General features: G+C 42.6%; 1 pseudogene; it reads left to right on the top strand.

Annotated features, from left to right (window-relative positions):
• Nucleotides 1-1393: 1393 nt before the first annotated feature.
• Nucleotides 1394-2506, top strand: LOC124092276 (olfactory receptor 7G2-like; annotated as a pseudogene).
• The last annotated feature ends 6894 nt before the right edge of the window (nt 2507-9400 follow it).

Genomic DNA, 9400 nt, shown 5'->3' with positions numbered 1-9400 from the left:
TAAGTGTGTGTTTCTTATAAGTGTGCATTTTAGGGAAGTGTTTCTATTTTCGTGTGTTCTTGGATGTCTCTATATTTCACTTAGTCCTTCTTTTGAGCTGATTGTCTTTTCTTTAAAATCGATAATGCCACCTGTCATCTTAAGGGAAGAACTCCCTGAGAATGAGAGAGAAGGTCACACTTGGAGTTGCCCAGCTTCTCTTAGAATCCATCGCTATACAGGAGGACTTGTGTTTCCAGGGGGAGGACTTATAACCTTCAAGCATGGAGGCAGCACTTTGATGTTTTCTCAGGTCCACCGTAATGGATGCAGCCCATCAGCTACAAGAAATGTCATGTATAGAGATGAAGGCGTTTTAGAATATATTTAAGAAACATGAGTTCTTGAGACTGGGTTCCACTGAGCTGGCCAGGCTGGCCTCCAAGCTACAATCCTCCTGCCCTAGCCTGTCCAGTAGCTGGGATCACCTGCATGTAGCATGGCAGCTGGCTGAGGTGGACACACTGTGAAGGCAAGGAAAAGACAAGAAGCTTTGGTCAGGAAGAAAATACTACAATTATAAAGGAAAGTTATGAGTTCTGAGTGATCGTTTCACAGTGCTGGTTCTGTACTGTCCAGAGGTATTGGGAGATCTTGGTCTAGAATGAACTCAGCATCAAGAATATCAGAGCTCAAACCCAGTCTGGGCCAAGCACTCACTGAGAATCCCACATCCATGACATAACCTCACCTTACTAGGTGTCCTTGTGAGTAAACGGGGACGCTCATAAGAACTAACATATCTGCAATTGGAAAAGACTTCTGGGTGATTCTAAAGTAAGCCAAGTTAGGGAACCATCACTTTAGGAGACAGATTTCAAAACTGCATTCATGACATTTTTAAGGCAGGGGTGATTCTGACTGAATAGCATGTATCTGAGCTTGTTTCCATCTAAGCATTTAGCACAGCACATGAAACAGAGTTGGTGTTCAGTTAAAAATATGTTTTATAAAGGGAGTGGACGCAAAGGAGGAGCAAGTGAAGAAGGACTGAGAGAGAGAGAAAGGACAGGGGAAAACATCAGAATATTCATGGATTCCACAACCAGCCACAAGAAAGGTTTTGTATATAATGAACGGGTTCTCAACACTCTGCATACATCTGAGCCATCCACAGGGCTTGCTGAAGCACAGACCGCTGGTCCTCTAGCCCAGAGTTGCTCGGCATTTCTATCATCAACTCAATGAGGCTGCAGCTATACAAACATTCTGTCATCTTTTCACCTCCAACTTTTCCATCAGAATCTTCAACTACATGGAACCCATAAACCACACAGCTGTTTCAGAATTCCTTCTCCTGGGACTGACAGAGGACCCAGCCCTGCAGCCCCTCCTCTTCAGCCTGTTCCTGTCCATGTACCTGGTCACCATCCTGGGAAACCTGCTCATCATCCTGGCTGTCAGTTCTGACCCCCACCTCTACACCCCCATGTACTTCTTCCTCTGCAGTCTTTCAATGACATCTGTTTAAGTACAAGCACCATCCCCAAGATGCTGTCAAATATCCACACCCAGCACCAGAGCATCACCTACCCAGGCCGCCTCTCCCAGGTCTGCTTTGTCATCGTTTTTGCTGTCTTGGAAAATTTTCTCCTTGCAGTGATGGCCTATGACGGCTATGTGGCCATTTGCCATCCCCTGAGTTACACAACCATCATAAACCACACCTTCTGTGTCTTCCTGGTGCTGACATCTCTGTCCATCTGTCCATCAGCACTGTGGATGCCCTGTTTGACACTCTGATGATACTGAGGCTGTCCTTGTGCACAGACCTGGAGACCCCCACTTCTTCTGGGAACTTCCTCAGATCATCAGGCTGGACTGTTCTGATACTCTCATTGATGACAACCATATATATATACCGCAGTCCGGCTGCAGCAAAATAACCCCAGGGGTGATGAACAACTTGTGTACGTTGATACAGCAGGAGTGGGAGCCGTTTATTGTAGGACAACAGAGGTATTTATACATTCCACATAGCTTATCTAATTAACATACAGCAGTCAACCAATAAGGAATCTCCACACTTAATGGCTCAATGGCATTACTTCACAAACCACTCCCTCTGGCATTTTGCCAGGTGCCATCCAGAATTGTTTACAGACTCTAACATTTCTCTGGCAAAATGCCAGGCGCCATCCTGACTTGTTTACAGACCCTAACATATATATATTGAAACTCGCATATTTGGTGGTATTCTTCTCTCTGGTATCATTTATTCTTATATTCACATTGTGTCCTCTGTCTTGAGCATGCCATCATCAGAAGGAAAACATAAAGCCTTTCCTCATATGGGTCTCACTTGTCTGTTGTCTCCTTGTTCCATGGGACAGGTTTTGGGGTGTACATTAGCTCTGTAGTGACTGACTCCCCCAGGAAGACTGCAGTGGCTTCAGTGATGTACTCTGTGGTCCCTTCAATGCTGAACCCCATTATCTACAGTCTGAGGAACAGAGACACAAAGTAAGTCTTGAGGAAACTCATCAGTAAACCAGCTTCTCATTTATGATTAGTCATTTACTTTGTACTTAGGTGTCTAGAGTCAGCTGAAGTGACAGGAGTCCTGGGGAGTCATCAATGCCTGATACTCTGGCCCAACATTCATCTAAATCATGAAACAATGCAATGACAAGGTACATCTAACTTGACTTGAAACCTGATTTTGCTCTTTCTGTAGCTCTTTGGTTTGGACCCATGATTTCCATTGCTGAAACACCATTTCCTTTCTGGGATACACAGAAGTAGTGCCTGAAGGAGGGGTAGCAAATTTTGTTCTGGTTCACTCTTAGAAAACTTGGTGAAGGCTGAAAGGGCCAGGAAAATATTTACGCGAATCTGTGGTGACACGAGCTAATAGTCTCCACCTAATTGTTTGATTGGAGCCCTGAGAATTTCATCTCCATGGTCATCTTACTGACGGACTTGCAAAGCCTCGGAAGGAAATACAAAGACAAGTTTTTTGAAAAGTATATTCTTCTGAGATAAAAATATTATCCACCCCACTCATATTCCTTGTCTATAAAGTTGGCATAATTAGATAATATCAGTCTTTTAAGATGATTGAGAGATATTTGATACTCATCAATGAAGTATCAGTCCTACTAACATAAGGAAAGTCTAACACTAATATAATCTAACTATGAGGATTACCTTTTCTTACAAGGTAAGAAATGTACAGAGCAGAGTAGGACTTATATATATCTCCTTACTTGGATATGTCCAGAGGTGGCCTCCTCCTAGGTCTAGTTGCATTCCAAGACACCACGGAAGCAGCAAATTTAGGTGTTGTTCCTGAACTTGATGAATACAGAAGACTCACTTTTCCTTTCCTGTGTCAATAAACATGGACCTTTTACATGAATCTACCAGTCTGCATCTCTGTAGTGGGCTAAATCATGCCCCTCAAAATATGCCTAGATTCTGCCTCATGAACTTCTGATTAACTTATGCTATACATGCATGAACATTAACTTTTGGGGAAATGAGGATCTGCTGAGTTTTTCTTGGATGTATGGGTGGGAATTCAATATAATCTCATGCTTCTTGTGAGAGGAAGAATTGAACGGGAGAAAAGGAGGAGGTGTAGTAACCATGGAGATAGCACACACTGACACAAGAAAAAGAACCAATGTTCATTACAAGGATTCAGAAGTTGAGTGCATAGTTCTGGGGATTAGGGCTTCCCTGACCCCTATATGAGGTGGCCTCTTCCAAGGACCTGTTCTCCTCAGAGTCCCCAGGTGTTTGCTGCAGATGTAGGTATTGTGACTGGACATATGATGCCAGGAACAGTCAACAGATGAATGGTCTATTAATGGTCCACCTCTCCATGGAGACACATAGCAGACAGCAGTGTTGTGAGTTGAATTGAATCTCTGGAAAGATATTCTATAGCCTAATCCCCCTCACTTGTTAATATGACCATATATGGTGAGAGGGTGAATACTGTTCATTCTCCAAGAGGGTTTTTGCATTGGATGATCTTATTCCCGATTATCTAGCTGGCCTGGACTGTAATTATATAATTTCTTGAAATATAGACAAAAATAAAGACATAGATTAATGTAAGCAGTTTTTTTTATTGCCAATAGGTACATATTTTTCTGAAAAATCTTATTTTGTAGGACTCTAATGAGTAGTTATCACCCCTTAATATATGCCTGTATAATTTATTGCATCAATTTGTTTGTTTCTGACCTTGATATGGCTTTAAGGTCACGACTGACTTCTGGGTCCTGGTTGTCATTTCACTTTGCATCTGAGTGTCCATCCTGTTGTCAGGTGTAGTGGGTACTCATTCATTTTCAATCTTATTTTTATGATGTAAGGTGACAAACACAGGTGTCTTTCTGATATTGAGGAAGGTTCATTAGTTATTTTCTGTTACTGTGAATAAAGCTGATGGCATATTCTCTTTCATGCTTCCCAGAGGAAATATAGGATAGTTTTAATCTTTTGGTGGGTTTCTTGGCTACAAGGGTGTAAATATCCTCCTTTAAATGGTTGCTCATTAGATGATTCTGATGCTCCAAATCATCACAGTACATTTTCTTTTACCCAATCAGTCTGGTAGCTTGAAATCTGATGGTGTTTTGTTAGTTTGTATTTCTCTTTTTATGAGGTGGTAATATTCCACATATCATATAAGGTACTTATTTTTATTTTTGTGGGAAATGGTGTTTGAGATATTTCCATTGAGCTGTTTGTCTTTTTGTCAATGAATAGCAGTTTTTTTTATTTTAGTCCTTTCTAGCTATGTTTATGACACTTCCTTTTTGTGTTTGACTCACTTTTTATCAGCTGTACAGTGTTTAGTGTGTGTGCAGGTGTTGATTTGGACTTTATTATGTTTGACAATGAAAGCTTTACTTACTTCAGTGCAAGGTATTTTGAGTTAGGACTTTTAGTTTAGTGGCACGAAACATTTTGGATTTACTTAGAACTTCGATTTGACACAGTAATCCACATTTCTTTTTACCTCGAATTCAGCAATAAATCAAATGCTTATTTATTATTTTTCTGGACTGTCTCACCTGAACATCTTTCATCTTTCTCAGAGTTAGTATCTTATGTCTTCATTAAACTAACAAACCCACTCCTAAAATTAAGTGTCTTCTGTTAACGATCTCCAAGCCCTCCTTTCATGAACCATAAGCATATTGCATACTTATTCCATGTTGGTTGCAAAGAATATTTTAGAGAGAGGTAGAGTTTTAAAAAGGATCAACTTTTACTGAGTTATAGCTAGAACAATTCCTTTTGTGGGGTAGATATTCATTCTCTGTTATTATCACTTTTTATGCAGGAAGAGGTAGATATCCTTAAAATAAAATTTATTTTAGTGGTGTTTTTCTCACATGATTTTTATCTACTATTGCCTCTTAGGAGAAGATTACCTTCAAAGTTACCTGGCTTGAAATATTGTAAACGCAATAGAGAGGAAGGGTGTGTCCCCGTGAGATGGGCTGTAAAGTTAGGTATGAGAAGAAAAAGGGAGAAGGAAGAGGTGGCAGCCCGTGGTATCTCAGCTCAGAGAAAAGCCAAACCCAGAGGAATTTGTCAACCATCATTTCCTCAGTCATCGTCCTGATCAAGAGGACATGACTCTCACCACAGGTGAATCCCTGCTGAGCTAGCTGTGTTGATGGGATGCTAGAGATGCCCTCTCTGTGACCTTCACCCAGGCACTCAAGTGACTTGGCTCAGTGTCCCCCTCCTCCCCTTGCAGTGCTCCTCCTCTTCCTCATCCGGCAGCTGCACAAGCAGTCTGGAAACTGTAGCTTAGGACCCACTAACAAACTCCAGCTGTTTTCTCCTCTTTTCTCAAGTCCCTATATATATCATCTTTCCTCTAATTCCTGTGTTTTGGAAAAAACACACATGCTACACGGCACATTAATGACAGTAATTTAATCATAGTTGAAATGTTGAGACCACCTTATCAAAATTACGTCAACACTGAGATTTCAGGAAGCACATTCTCTGCTCCTGAACGTGGCTCCTATTTTGATGCTGCCTCTAGCTACACACCACCTATGTGGACGAGGAATTGAAGACCTTGATGACCAGGGGAGTCTCTGTGGCTGTTCTCAGGTGGACATTTTCAGAAGGCTCATAATGGAATCCTGCCGGCATTTCAGTGTCCTTTCACAGCACTGATGCTGAGAGGTCACCTCATGTGATGGTAGATGGCACATTCCAAATTATGACATCCCGAATTCAAATGTACAAAGAGTTTCTTTATACAAACCCCCTGTGGGGCAGTGGGAAAGCACAGTGTTAGAGTGTGTGTCCAGCATGTGTAGGCCTGGGGTCAATCCCAGCACTCAAAGGGAGGTGGGGGTGGGGATCTCTCTCCCTGGACCTCTCGAGTGTCCACCTTTTGCAACCCTATAATTTAGATTTTTGTCCTGCTAGGTCCCATCCATTAAAACCTTGGTCACCAGCCTTCAACACTACAGGCAGTGGTGGCGCCATTCAGAGGTGGGTGCAGTGGAAGGCAGGTAGGCTACTGGGGGGTGGAACCCCAGACTCCTCTCTGTCTTCATTTCCTGGCCGCCTCCTCTGCCACATACTCCCTCCATCATGTATGGCCTTGTTAAGGTCCCAGAGTGACAGAGGAGGAGACAATGATGGGAAACATCCAAAGTCCTAAACAAAAACAAACTTTTCCACCTTTTATGTTGATTCATCTAAAATGTTCATTCAGCAAGAGAAATCTGAATAACACAAGATCTTATCTATATATAGTTATTTGATGGAGTCTCACATCTAAAGGACAGATCGTTTTTTAAAAAATTTAGTTGTAGATGGACACAATACCTCTATTTGTCTTTATGTGGTGCTGAGGATCGAACCCAGGGCCTTACACATGCTAGGCAAATGCTCTACCACTGAGCCCCAACCCCAGCCCTACAGGACAGATCTTTACACAGAAAATAGAATCAGGCCCTGAAACAGTCAGTTAAATAGGCATCCCTTTGTTTGAGACTGGAAAGGAGCCCTGGGATTCTTTAGAGAGATGTCACATGTTGTGTGATCAGGGCCCTTGCCACACAGCTGTGCAGAGAATTGAGTGGGGCAAACATGGCCTCAGGGGTCAGGAATCAGCCACCCTGAACCCCTCAGTTCTGCAGAGTTGGTTTTCAAGGACGTGCCTTCTTGGGATCAGAATGTCAGTAAAATATCTAGTCTAATGAGAAGCTCTGGGTATAGAGCCCCAGGGACAGAGAGACTGCAGGAGTCCTCCTGTGACCACCTCCTTCAGCAGCCCTGCTCCAGCCAGGAAGCAGCACCTGTGCCTCCTCCCAGAGATGAGACTTCCTCAGGATCCTCCGACTCACTATGTCTGCTGCCTTTCCTGAGGACACGTCCTCCACCTGCAGTCTCCAGGTGAGATGTGGAACAACATTCCTCATGAAGCCAACTAGACCTCAAATGACCCTCAGCTAGGGCTTTGGAAGAGCAGTTCAGGTTTACCTAATTCATGGATGACTTCATTCATTTTATCTCCTGTTTCAGCAGAGGCCAGGTGGAATGAACCCTGGTCTCACTGAGGTCTCCTTATTTTCCTACTTGACTTTCTTAGCCAGAGGGAGTTTCAGCACATTAACCCTCCCTGATGTTTGCATTTATCATGCTAGAGATGATCTCTTATGGTTCTCTTTTTTCATTTGTCATTACATTGCTTCTTTCTGAAAACTGAACAGCGTTTCATGTGATGCTTCATGACAGTGATAAAAGAAACCAACAGGAATTGTCAGTATCATGGTAACTATTTGGAGAGTTACTGTACTGGGTACTTTTGATTTATTAATTCCTCATTGTGAAACATTCCCACATATTTTTACAACCTTATTATGATTGGATAAAAATCATATGCATACTATGTGCACACTGGGATGTTGGGAAATACCATGTACTGCAAAATAATGACCATAATCAAGTTAATAAACCATGTGGTTCCCAGATGGGGTGGGTCTGGGTCACATTCAGATTCTGTTAGTCTACTATTACAACAGATGGAAATGGTGTCATGGAAACCTCTGTCTCCCCTTGAAGACAAGATCTTGGTATTCAGGGACACTCCTAATAGGACTCAAATTATCTGATAACTTTGAGTACCTTGTACTTTCTGATTTCAGGGATTTTAAATTTTTTCATATCTTTTTTTATATGCCTGCACATTTCAATTTTTCTCTTTTAATCGATTTTTCTCAATTAAACTCACTTTTTAAAAAATCAACAAAATTTGTCAACACCAGGGTTGAACTCCTTTCACATGAGAGAGAGAATCGCATAGACAGAGTCACTCAGTTCCCTTCAGATGTAATTGCTAAGGGGGTGACCTATGTTTCCAAGGGGGATCTCCTAAGCTTCAAGTATAGAAGCAATTTGTTCCAATCTTTGCTTGGGTACGTCTGCATGGATATGATCAACTTACTATGATTAATTTCCTGGGTAAGATGGACATACACTTTTTAATAGATTAAAGAAAAAAATTTTAGGCAGTATCTTGGAATGTTGCCCAGGATGGCCTCAAATTCATGCTTTCTGCTGCCTCCTGAGTAGCAGGGATTCCAGGCATGCATCATCACTCTTGGCTCTGTTAGATACATTTTCAAGGCAAAGGGAAAGCCTAAGAGGCTTTGATCGGGAGGAAGATATTAGAATTGCAAAGCCCAGTGATGAGATTGGAGTGATCTCTGAGGAATGCCAGCTCTGTACCATGCAGAAGCATTTGCAGAGACTGGTTATGAATCAACACAGCAGTCAGAATATGGAGCCCCAACCCCGTTCTGACCAGCAAGCACCGTGGATCCCACACCCGTGATCGAAGCTCACCTCACCCCCATGTCCTCATATGTAAATGGGGGTGTAGTCAACTACACACCTGCAGATCTGTAAGTCTCTCAGAGGATTCCGAAGGCAGCCAAAGGTACAAAACTTCCTTCTCATCTTGAGTGTGAAGGCCTGGGATATCTGACCGCAAAGCACCCTGTGCTTCCTGCTCAGCACTTAGCACAAGACAGGACACCCGATGGTGCTCCATAAAAATTATGGCAATCAAGGAAGTTGAGGGGAAAGGACAATGAGTGTGCAGACCAGGGAGGAGGGAGAGGGGAAAACTTCTGAGTATTGGCTTGAGCTCAAAGTGCCCATGAAGACTTCCTGTACTAACTGACTCTCAAAACTGAGCACACATGAACGCCATGCAGAGGGTCTGTTGGAGCACAGGCTCCTGGTCCTCATTATCAGAGGGTATCGGCAACAGGACTGTTGTGGGGGCAAGACTTTGTGTTTCTATCGTCTTCCTAAAGCTGCTGTTGGCTATTCATTTATGGTGTGTCACCCCGTCTTT

The sequence above is a fragment of the Marmota monax genome, unplaced genomic scaffold, assembly GCF_021218885.2.
Source record: "Marmota monax isolate L192 unplaced genomic scaffold, Marmota_monax_Labrador192_F-V1.1 WCK01_AAM20220418_F8-fsc00102, whole genome shotgun sequence".
Taxonomy (NCBI): Eukaryota; Metazoa; Chordata; class Mammalia; order Rodentia; family Sciuridae; genus Marmota; species Marmota monax.
The sequence above is the reverse complement of the archived record's forward strand: the minus strand, read 5'-3'. Positions and strand labels throughout refer to the sequence as shown.